Here is a 13,107-nt window from a genome sequence, read left to right as displayed (position 1 = left end):
AGGATAGGGATAGAGAATAGGCCTGTGATTGATATGGGGAACATGAGAATTAGGAAACTTCCTCAATGAATTCAGGTCAGCACCTATAGTCTTAGACACTTGCTGAGAGCTCTGAGAAGTCACATGGTATCACACCTGGTGTCACAGCCAGTTGTCTGAGATGATATTTGAATCCAGATGTTGCTGATGCCATGATCACCTCTCTATCCATTACATCCTAGTTGCCTCTCTGCATTTTTAAAACTAGAAAATCAGGTAAAACCAAAGCAAAGCCCAAAGGAGTAATCTTGAAAATGAGAGGAGATAGAGATAAGATAGAAGACAAAAAGACTACATAAAATGACGAAGAAAACGAACCTCTGGCTCTTTAAAAAGACCAACAAAATCAACAAACATTCAGCAAACATGATTTGTTTTAAAGGACGGGGGCCAAAATGAAAAATGAGCAAGGTAAAATTACAGAAAGAAATCCAAATGAACAGAGCATGCTATATAGATTCCATTATATGCTCTTAATTAATGCCTTATTAAATGCCTGCTTTCTGTCTGGAATTGTCCCACAATTTGAGGATAAAAGGAGAAAAATGAAAACAATGCCTGCTGTCAAAGACCTTATATTCTGTCAGAGAAGATGACATGCATATCCATAAACATATATGAAAGCATATAAAATAAATACTCATTGTTTAGGGTGAGGCCACCAGCAGCCGAGGAAACCAGGAAAGTGATTCTTCTGCAAAGTGTGCCACTCGAGCTTAGCCTATACAAGTGATTCTAAGAGCAGAGAGGAGGGAATGCACTAGAGCCATAGGGGATAGCCAGTTCAATTGTGCATAGGTTTTGAGAGTCAGGAACAGCAAATAGGTCAGTCAGGCTAGAAGGCAGAGTGCAAGAAGGGGAGTGACGTATAACAGTTTGGAAAGGGACTTTGGAGTCAGATTATGAAGGACTTTAAAAGCCAACCTAATTTATGCATGATCTTAAAAGCAATAGGGAGACACTGGAATTTATTGAGTAGGAGAGTGATATGGTCAGACCTCAGCATTATAAAAATCATTTTGGTAGCTATATGCAACATGGTTTGGAATAGGGAGAGACTGGAGGCCAGAAGATAAATCTGGGGGCTATTGTAATTATCTAGACATGAAATGATAAGGGCCTTAACCCAGCTTTGGTCATGTGAGCCTTGTGGGAATAAACATCTAAGTGCAAACACAACTATTTGCATTTTTCTCTTCCTTTATTCCCTTCCTTTAAGGGAATATCTTAAAGGAAGGGAATAATTTTTTTAAAAAATTAATAAAATACAAACCTGATAGTCATAATTTCAAATGTGCATGGATTAAGCAATTTATAATATAATGAGAATGGCCAAGGATTTAAAACACACACACACAACCCATAAATAAAAAGCATCTAAAAACAATGACATGCAAAATGAAAGTGATAGGCCCAAAACAAAATCTGCTATGTATCAATGATTCCAAAAACAGTAAGAGTTTTAATCATGCTATCAGATAGATGGAGGAAAATATAAACCTAACTCATAACTTTAAATGTGAATGAATTAAACAATCCAATAAAACAAACAAACAAAAAAGAATGATATTGCATAAGAAAACAAAACCCTTCAACATGTTGCTTACAAAAAACACATTAAAAAAAATAAAGACTTACCCAAAATAAAACTGAGGGGGTGGGAAAAAAATTTACTATGCCTCAGGTGGTTCCAAAAAAGCAAGAGTTGCCATCATGCTATGAGACAAAGTAAAAACAAACATTTAAAAATAAAAGGGGATAAACAAAGAAACTACATTGTGCTGAAAGGAACCATAGACAATAAACCACTCTCAATAATAAATTTATACTCTCCAAACACCTTAGCATCCAAATTCTTAAAGGAAACATTATCTGAGCTTCAGGAAGACAAAAACAATAACATAATAGTGTAAGGAGATTTCAATATCCTCTCTATCAGTTTTGGATGTCTAACAGAAAGATAAACAAAATAGAAAATACGGAACTAAGGTTTCTGGAGAAACTAGAGTTAAAAGATTTATGGTATCTTCTAAATGGGACAGCAAAACAATATACATATTCCTCTGCACCACATGGAACTTTTATAAAAATTGACTACGTACTAGGACACATATTGCAAACGTATGTTATGGACCATGATGCAATAAGAATAGAAACTGGTTCAGGAACCACAAACAAAAGATGCAGACCCAAATGGAGACAACAATTAAATCTTAAATAAGGAGTGGGCCAAAGAACAAATCATATAAACAATTAATAACTGTGTAAAGGAAAATCATATCTTTATACTCATACATTAACAAAATATAAAAAGAAAAGATTAACAAGCTAAGTATGCATTTTTAAAAATGAGAGAATAAAACAAATCTAAAATAAGCACAAAAGGGGAGATATTAAAAATTAGAGGGAAAATAGATAAATTGGAAACAAAAGGCCATAGAAATGATAAATAAAATTAAAGCCTTTTTAAAAAAATGACTAATAAGGGGCAGCTAGGTGGTGCAGTGGATAGAGCATGGGCCCTGGAGTCAGGAGGATCTGAGTTCAAATCCAGCATCAGACACATAATACTTACTAGCTGTGTGACTCTGGGCAAGTCACTTAACCCCATTGCCTAGCAAAAAACAAACAAAAAGAAAAGAAAAGAAAAGAAAACTCCAGGAAATCAGCAAAGATACTAATTGAAACAAATGTTTCAGCAAAAGTGCAGGTTACCAAATGAATCCTTGAAAATCAAGAACATTTTTATGTAATAATAATAACGCAACACATAAGAAGTAACATTAGAAAGGGAAATCCCATTCCAAACAACTATAAAATATCACATAAAACCTAGCACTTCCAGACTTCAAACTATATTATAAAGCAGCAATTATCAAAAACATCTGATATTGGTTAAAAAATAGAGAGATCAATGGAACAGACTATACAAGAGAGGTTCAGAAATAATAAACCTCAATAATCCAGTGTTTGATAAAGTAGAAAATGGAAGTTACCCGGGGAGGCAAAAAAAACCTATTTGATAAAAAATTGCTGGTGTAAGTGAAAGGCAGTCTGACAGAAATTAGGCTTAGACCAACACTTTACACAGCACTCCGCAATATATTCTAAATGGATTTGTAACTTTGATTTACCTTATTTAGTGTAACCTTAATTTAATTAACCTTAACCTTAACATTGTTAAAAAAAAAAAAAGAGAAACAGGTCATATACCTCTCACAGCTATAGGTAAGAGATGTATTCTTAACCAAATGAGAGACAGATGCAATTACAAATGATAAAATAGATAACTTTGATTACTTGAAACTTAAAAGCTTCTGTACAAAAAACATTAATGCATCTAAGATAAGAAGGAAAGTGGTCAAATGGGGGAAAAACTTTTATATCAGATTTCTCTGATAAGGGTTTGGTATCCTATATATATATATGAAATATAAAATAGCTATTCCCCAATACATAAATGGTCAAAGGATATGAACAAAACTTTTTTTTTAAACTACAAAGTATCCATAACTACATGAAAAAATACTCTAAATCACTAACAATAAGAGAAATGCAAATCAATACAACTCTGAGGTTTCACCTTGCACCCTGCAAATTGGCAAAAATGAAAAAAAAATGGCAACAGTGAATGTTGAAGGAGTTGTGGGAAGATAGGCACACTAATACATCATTGGTGGAGCTGTGAAATAGTACGACCATTTTGGAAAGCAATTTGGAATTTTGCAAATAAAGTGACAAAAATGTCAATACCCTTTGAACCAGAGACCCCATTGCTGGGCTTATACTCTAATGAAGTCATCAATAAGAAAAAAGGCCCCTTATACTCCCAAATATTTATAGTAGCACTTTTTGTGATAGCAAAGAATCGGGAGCAAAGTAGATGCCTATTGATTTGGGAACGGCTAAACAAATTGTGGTACATGACTGTAACGGAATATTACTTTGCTGTTAAAAATGAGGTGAGTGATGCATACAGAGAAACATGGAAAGATCTATATGAACTGATGCAGAATGAAGTAAGCAGAGCCAAGAAAAACAATATACACAATAACTACAACAACAATGTAAATGGACAGAACACCACACCAAAAAAGCAAAAGTCAATGTAACAAAATTATAAAGATCAAGTGTTACTCAAATAAATAGATATGAAAGAACACCCTCAACTCATCCCTTCATGGATTACGCATTTCACACGTTTTCAACTTTCTCAGTCAGTTGGGCTGACTTTTTTTTCCTTCTCTAACTTCTCCTCTCCACTATTTGTCACATGGGATGGCTCTTGCAGAAGGGGAGGGGAAGAGATACATGGAATGGAATACTATGGCGATATAAGAAACAGATTAATAATTTTTTTAAAGAACCATAAGGATATTTAGAAGGATAAAATAATAACAATAATTTCATGAATCTATAAGCTTTATAAAAGCTCTATCACTTAATTCTTGTTCTATTTGCAATCTAGGTACCAGGAATGTACCAAGAATTAAGCCTTAAGGTTCCTTACCAAGTTCCTGTTCCTAATTCATTTTATTTCCAGATCTCACCCTCAGAAGCATCTGTTAGAGGGGTGGGAACCTCAAGCCTTAAGGCCCTCTAGGTCCTCAAGTGCAGCCTGTTGACTGAATCCAAACTTTATGGAACAAATCCCCTTAATAAAAGGATCTGTTCTGTAGAACTTGGACTCAGTCAAAAGGCCACATCCAAGGACCTAAAAGGCCACATGTGGCCTCAAGGTCACAGGTTCTCCACCCCAGATATTTTGTCCTAATCCTGTCTAGGCTAGGAGTAAGAGTAAGCTCGAGGTCTCTGGCTAAAAAGTTTTGTTTTGCAAGGCTATTCTGTGGAAGAAAAACAGTAACAGGGTCATAGCTGCAGATAAGAGGAAGAAGACCTTCCTCTGATCCTCAGCCTTTTATCTTCCTAAGGAAAGGTGAAGAGGAGCCAGTCTACTTCCATCTGCCCCATTACCTTGGCGATATACTTTCCAGAGACCTCCACATAGATGATGAGGTTAATGCCGCATTACCAGAATGTGTTTGGGAGGCTACAAATGAAAGTGTGGGAGAGAAGTATTAACAATCATTTAAATAATGCCCCCGATCAGTAATAATTAAAGCAATACACATCAAAACAACCTTGAAGTTTCATATTCCTCTCAACAAATCGACAAAAAAGTGACAAAAAAGAAAGGAATAGTCAACGTTGGAAGGTGCAGCTTGGTGGCGCAGTGGTTAGGAATGCATAGAGCTAGGAAGATTTAAGTTCAAATCTGGCCTTAGACCCTAGCCATATGATGCTGGGCAAGTCACTGAATCTCTCTGAGCCTCAGTTTCCTCATCTATAAAATGGGGATGGTAATAATAGTATCTATAAAGCACTTTGCCATCCTGCATAAATGCTGATAATTTGAGTTAAAGACTGTGATGCTGAAGCAATAGCACCATTCATACATTGTTGGTGGAGCTATGAATCAGGCAACTGCTTTGTAATGATAAAAATAAAATTTCCATATTCTGTGACTCAGAGATTCCACTATGAGGCCTATATTCACAGGATGTCACTGGTATAAATAAAGACTCCAAATATGCCAAAATATTTATAAGAGCACTTGAGATGAAAGTGAATACATGTCCGTTGATTGGGCAATGACTTGTGGTACAGGAATGTAATTGGAATATTACTGTAATGAATGCAGAGATGCATGGAAAGCTTTATGCGAATTGATACAAAGTAAAATGAGCAGAACCAGGACAACAATAAACACACTGACTGCAACAAGGTAAATAGAAACAGCAACAATGAAATTATTGAAACTGAATGTTACAAAATGATAATGACTAAAAGATGAACTGTGATAATCCATACCCCAGACCTCTTTGGAGAGGTGAGAGACAGTGAGTGTGGAACATTCCCTGTAATGTCAACTTTCTTACGCATTGGTTTTGCTGAACTTTAATTTTAAATTTAAAGAGAGTGGGGGAAGGGATACATTTGGGAAATATAGGTGATCTAAATACAAAAAAATAAAATAAAATTATTTCCAAAACTCTCATTAGCCATATTAGCTAACTCCAGTCTTGTGACAAGATACCTCCTCTTGCCGACTAGCAGTTGGATTCTCTCCTCTTTGGAGACCACGTGGCCTCCAAACACCAACAATGTATGAATGGTGCTATTGTTTTAGCATCACAGTCTTTAACTAAAATTTATGCAGAATTGCAAAGTGCTTTATGAATACCATTATTATCCCCATTTTATAGATGAGGAAACTGAGACTCAGAGAGATTCAGTGGCTTGCCCAGGATCACACGGCTAGTGTCTGAGGCCAGATTTGAACTTAAATCTTCCTAACTCTAAGACCACAAGATAAGATTTCCAAGAATCCTTCCTGAAGTCAAGCCTGCACCATCTTGAAGTCTAGTATGCCCAACCACTGGGCCACCTAGATACCTCCTGGCACAGTGCCTAAAACATACTAGATGCTTAATAAATGCTTATGAATGGATGAATCTTGAGGTAAAGGATCTTAAGCTAATCCTCTGCTTAGGGACCCAATGATTTTCCTGACCTAATTCCCTAACCCCAGCCTTGGATCTCTAAACCAATTGAAAGGTTTACAGCCCTGTAACACGTACCTTCCAGATTGGCCTCCTCTCTGGGTTCTGGTTAGGAGTAAAAAGTTCTTATGGTAGGTGAAAACAGAGATCTCTTACATTCCGTTAGCTAATCACATTCTTTCCTTGTTCCAGAACTAAGATTTCTACCCAGACCTTTAGCTTTGACCCTTGTCTCATGGAATAATAGCTCCATCTTGTGGTCATCTAGCAGTATAACATCTTTGACCATCACTAGATTTGGGCTTGGAAGGCCCTAAGATGTTTCATAGGATCCTGGATTTTTACCTAAAAAGAACTTGAGTCCACACCCGTTTTCTTACAGATGAGGAAACTGAGGCCCAGAAAGATTACATGACTTGCCCAAGATCACACAATAACACAATCAGGACTGAAAGTCCAAATTCAGGGCTCATTTCAACTCTCCTGTTTATCTCTTGGCTCATCACCTCTGTTTTCTCTGATACATATTTCCCTTCTCAGAGTAGAAATTATCTTCTTTTCTCCAAGTTTAGTGGATGCCGTTTGCATTATTTTTTATGCCACAGAACTGTCCTAACCTCTCTACTCCACAATAAAACCCTCCCTTGTTACAAAATAATAATATGATAGTGTATAAAATATTTGGAACCCACGCCTCTGCTCTGAGAATGAAGATGTATTTCATCATCTGACCTCTGGAATCGATCTGTATCAGACGTTTATTTATTTTCCTCTTAGTAACTTTGCTGCAGTTTGGGGAGGCTATTACCAGATGCTTTTTGTTGTGTTTCCAATTTAAAGAGCTAGGCTTCCATTAAACAGGATTCATTGACAAAGAGGAGTAAAACTAGTACAGTTTGCCTATTCAGTTATGTTTTCAATTCTGATCCCCAGGCCTAGCCTTTTAACGTTTAAGCTTTGCTATTTTAATCATCAGTATTAGCAGTTACCATTAATATCCATAGTCAGTATTAGCAAGCACTATTTTAAAAAAGATGAAACATGGTTAGAATGAGATTTAAATAGGTGTGTTATAACACACACCTTTCTCACTAAGAACAACCCTTCACTTACCAACCCCTGCTCCTTGTTGTCATTCAGTTGTGTCTGACTCTCTGTGACCCCATTTTCTTGGAAAAGATACTGGAGTGGTTTGCCATTTTCTTCTCCAGCTTATGTTACAGATGAGAAAACTGAGGCAGGGGTGGAGCCAAGATGGCAGAGTGAAAGCAGTGACTTGTTTGAGCTCTCCTCCAAACCCCTCCAAATACTCATAAAAAATGGCTCTAAACAAATTCTGAAGCAGCAGAACCCACAAAAAGACAGAGTGAACCAAATTTCCAGCCCAAGACAACCTGGATGATTGATCAGAAAGGTGTATCGCGCCGGGCTGGGAGCGCAGCGCAGCATGGGCGCGCAGGCTTCAGCGAACCTGGAGCAGGCCTCAGAGTAGTGAATCGTGGGCAGCTGTGGAGGTTTCCAGACTCCTCAATCCACGAATGCCAAAGACAACTTAGAAGGTCAGTGGGAAAAGTCTGTTTCTGCAGTGCTGAGACAGGAAGGTGGGGTTTCAGCTCCATTCTCCAAGAGCATGGCCCTGGGCGAGGCAGCTGCTTCCCAAGCTTCCAGCCCACAGACTGAGAGGGAATCCAGTGGCTGATCAGAGAGGGATTGCAGGGATCTCTTTGCCAGTGCTGAGGCAGGGATCTCTTGCTTTGCCCTATTTGGATCTGGGTCACAGTTCTGGGCGGCAGTGCTGGAGTGAGGAGGAGTGCTGGCATGGTGGAGCTTGTAGTGGCTGTGGACAGGAAACCCTCCTCACAGTTACAGGACAGAAAGGAGTACTTGTGGTCACAGGCCAGGAAAGGAGTAAACACCTCGCCCCTTATCATACCACCTTGGAAGAACTGAAAATTTACAGGTCCCTACAAGTATCTCTGAAAACAGCTGTACAAACCCCCGAAGCTTGGGACAGTACATTCTCCACATTGGAAGCAGACTCTTACCTTAACAAAGAGTTTAAAACTCAAGTAATTGGCTAGGATCATGAGCAAGCAGTGCAAAAAGAGTCAGACTATATTATCTTACTTTGGTGAAAAAGAAGATCAAAATATACAACCAGAAGAAGACAACAAAGTCAAAGCTCCTACATCCAAAGCCTCCAAGAAAAATATGAATCAGTCCCAGGCCTTGGAAGAGCTCAAAAGGGATTTTGAGAAGCAAGTAAGGGAAGTAGAGGAAAAACTGGGAAGAGAAATGAGAGTGATGCAAGAAAAATCATGAAAAACAAGTCAACAGCTTGCTAAAGGAGACCCAAAAAAACTGAAGAAAATAACACCTTAAAAAATAGCCTAACCCAAATGGCAAAAGAGGTCCAAAAAGCCAATGAGGAGAAAAATGCCCTAAAAAGAAAAATTGGCCAAATGGAAAAGGAAGTCCAAAAGCTTACTGAAGAAAATACTTCCTTAAAAATTAGAATAGAGCAATTGGAAGACAGTGACTTTATGAGAAATCAAGACACTGTAAAACAAATCCAAAAGAATGAAAAATTAGAAAACAATGTGAAATATCTCATTGGAAAAACAACTGACCTGGAAAATAGATCCAGGAGAGAGAATTTAAAAATTATTGGACTATCTGAAAGCCATGATCAAAAAAAGAGCCTAGACATCATCTTTCAAGAAATTATCAAGGAAAACTGCCCTGATATATTAGAACCAGAGGGCAAAATAGAAATTGAAAGAATCCACAGATCTCCTCCTGAAAGAGATCCCCAAAGGAAAACTCCTAGGAATATTGTAGCCAAATTCCAGAGTTCCCAGGTCAAGGAGAAAATATTACAAGCTGCCAGAAGGAAACAATTCAAGTACTGTGGAAACACAATCAGGATAACACAAGATTTAGCAGCTTCTACATTAAAGGACGCAGGGCATGGAATATAATATTCCGGAGAGCAAAGGAGATAGGATTACAACCAAGAATCACCTACCCAGCAAAACTGAGTATAATCCTTCAGGGGAAAAATGGTCATTCAGTGAAATAGAGGACTTTCAAGCATTCCTGATGAAAAGACCAGAGCTAAACAGAAAATTTGACTTTCAAATACAGGACTCCAGTGGAACATGAAGAGGTAAACAGGAAAGAGAAATCATAAGAGACTTATTAAGATTGAACTGTTTACATTCCTGCATGGAAAGATGATATTTGTAACTCATGAGACCTTTGTCAGTATTAGGGTAGTTGAAGGGAAAAAAATTATATGTATGTATATAGATAGATAGATAGATAGATAGATAGATAGATAGATAGATAGAAAGATAGATAGAGGGCACAGGGTGAGTTGAAGATTAAGGGGTCATATCTGGAGAACAAAATTAAGGGATGAGAGAGGATTATACTCAGAGAAGAAGAAAGGGAGAGGTAGAATGGGGTAAATTATCTCACAAAAAAAAACAGAAAAGAAAAGAGAATACTGAGGCAAACAGGGTGAAGTGACTTGCCCAGGGTCACACGGCTAGGTAACTGCCTGAGGCTGGATTTGAACTCAGGAAGCTGAGTCTTCCTGATTTCAAATCTAGTGCTCTGTCCACTGAGCGACCCAGCTGCTCCTTATAACTGCTTATCAAACCTTGACTTTAGTGTCCTGGAGGCATAGAGGAGGAATCGTGGAAACAACATTAGACCTGGAGTAAGAAGTCCTGTATTTGAATCCTGTCTCTCCCTTACTAGACCTATAGGCAAGTCTTAATCTCGAAAATGGGGATATTTGAACCAACTGCATTACAGCCTTGTTGTGAAGAAAGTACTTTGCAAACTACATATACATTCTATCCACTTGTGAAAGCAGCATTAAACACCCCTGGGTTTGAACATCTCTAATGCTTTCAGGTCTCCAGTGACAGGGAGCTCACTACTTCAATCCATCCCATTTGAGGAGAACTCAAATTATCAGGCTGTTCTTCCTTTAATTTTTACTTTCTCTTACATTTAGGTGACAGCTGACCTTGGAGTCAGGAAGTCTTAAGTTCAAATCTGGCCTCAAACTCTTACTAACTGTGTAACCCTGGGCAAGTCACTTAACGACTGCTGCAGTTTCCTCAGCTGTAAAATGGGGCACCTACAACGCAGATTGTTGTGAGCGTATGTAGTCAGTACTTCATGAACTCCCTATTTCAAGGTTCCCAAATAACCCCCTCAGTGTTCTAGAGATGCCTCTGAGTAATTGGCCACAAATGACTAATGCTTTGGTTCCATTTAACCAATTAATAGCAATTACTTTTACAGAGGGATGTTTACTTCAAAGATATAGAAAAAATAGAAATACAAACATCTTCTCCCCCCTCCCAACATCTCTATACCACCTCGGTTTCTGGGGTAAACAGGCTCGGACTTGGCACAGTTTCTGCCTGGCATTGGTCCCACCAAGCTCATGGCCAAGTATAGCATTACTTTTGGTTGCGTTCTCATCTCAGCTACTTCTGGCCTGGATCCTGCAGGTCATTCATCCCATATCTCAGTATATGAACAGTAGTCTGGCTACAAAACCCAGTAAGGACTGGAGTCTTGAATGGTTTACTCTTCTGGACTTTCAAAACTCACAAGGTTATATTTTCCAACTTCATCTTAAACCAAAGAAGGAATGGCAAGGCTAAGAATGGAGACCCATGTTCATTGGACCACATGTTGACTTCAGTGAGAGGGCCCTAAGGCCTTCTCCCCTTACAGCACTGTCTTTCGCTAGATACCATCAGAAATGAGGTCCAACCAGGAGAGAGGACAGAGGCCTGCTACTGCCCCTTGAAGCCTCTCTAGCCAAAGAGCCTCCAAGTTTTCACCACATGGTTAGTTGACCAGCTAGATAACTATCATCCTATCACCATATTGAATTTCCATAACACCTTAAGGTTTACCAAGTACTTTACACACATTATCTCCTTTAATCCTCATAACATTGCAAGGTCGATGCTATTATGATCCCCCTTGTATGATGAGGAAAGTTAAGTGACTTGCCCAGGGTTACACAGCTATCTGAGGACAAATCTAAACTTGGGGCTTTCTGACTCTGAGTGTTCTCTACCCACTGCGCTACCTAGCTGCCAGTTATGGAATGTGCATGCATGCTCCAAAGGGTCTTCCAAGGCCCTTCCATTGCATGCCATCGCTACTCTCACAGAAGAAGGCTCCCTAGCTCCTTCCACTTGGAGCATTGAATCATCTGTACTCTGCACATATCCCAGGCCTCCACTACATGAGGATCAAAGGAGATAAATTATATAAAGTACTTTGTAAATCTTTTTTTAATTTTTATTTTTTGTAAATCTTAAAAGCACTATGTAAACATATTTGCTGTCATTGTTATTACTTCTACCCATTGGTCCTTGTTCAGCTTCTTGAAGCCACACAGAACAAGATTAATTCTTCTTTGATTTTGTTTTTATTTTTCAGGCAATTGGGGTTAAGTGACTTGCCTAGGGTCACACAGCTAGTTAAGTGTCAAGTGTTTGGTCTGAGGCCGGATTTGAACTCAGGTCCTCCTAACTTCAAGGCCGGTGCTCTATCCACTGTGCCACCTAGCTGCCCCTAATTCTTCTTTGTCATAATAGCTCAAGGCAGTAATTGGTTCCTATGAGTCTTCTTTTCTTCACACTAAACATCTCTGGTCCTTTAACAGGTCAAATAACTACTTATCGAGCTGACTGAAATGGTGATTCCTTTCAGGGATGGATTGGCTGGGATGCCTCTGAGGTCCCTCCCAAGTCTCATGTTCTATAACATGCCATCATCTACTCACTCTTCTACTTGCTTCACCATGCCCATGTCCTTCTCAAATTGTAGAAGCTGGAACTCTGCTCAACACTCTAGAGTCAGACTAGTGCACAGGGCAATCCACAGGGTGGTGCTTGGAGTCAGGAAGACCTGAGTTCAAATATAGCCTCAGACATTTACTAATCTGTATGATCCTGGAAAGTTACTTCATATCCCCATGCTTCATTTTCCTCTGCAAAATGGGGACCTACCAGCCTGGGTTATCATGAGAGGATTAAATGAAATAATTCATGGAAAGCATTTTGCAGATTATAAAGCACTATATAGATGTGAGTTTTTATTATTATTAATCATTATCATCATTGTCCTCATCATTGTTATTTTCATAATTGTCATCATGCTGGGAAGAAAAAGGAGAAGCAGTGACAGTTTCTTCATTCAGTGCCTCCATTTGTCAATGGACAGTTTCCACACTCTCTCATAACTTTTCCCTGAGAAATTTCTTCTCCATTCACCCCTTTTGGAACAGGGGGAGGTTGTATCTATTTATAAATGGGTGCAGAAAATAATTCTCTGCTGCTTGATTCCCTCATGTTCTATTTTATAATGTTTTTATATCTTGATTAAATGCTTTTGCTATTGGCTTGATGGCTCTTCCATGGCTTGGTAATAGAGCTGCCGAATGGGAGCTCAGATCACG

This window comes from Phascolarctos cinereus, unplaced genomic scaffold (genome assembly GCF_003287225.1).
Source record: "Phascolarctos cinereus isolate Bilbo 61053 unplaced genomic scaffold, phaCin_HiC Scaffold_2;HRSCAF=192, whole genome shotgun sequence".
Taxonomy (NCBI): Eukaryota; Metazoa; Chordata; class Mammalia; order Diprotodontia; family Phascolarctidae; genus Phascolarctos; species Phascolarctos cinereus.
Note: the sequence above shows the minus strand (reverse complement) of the source record.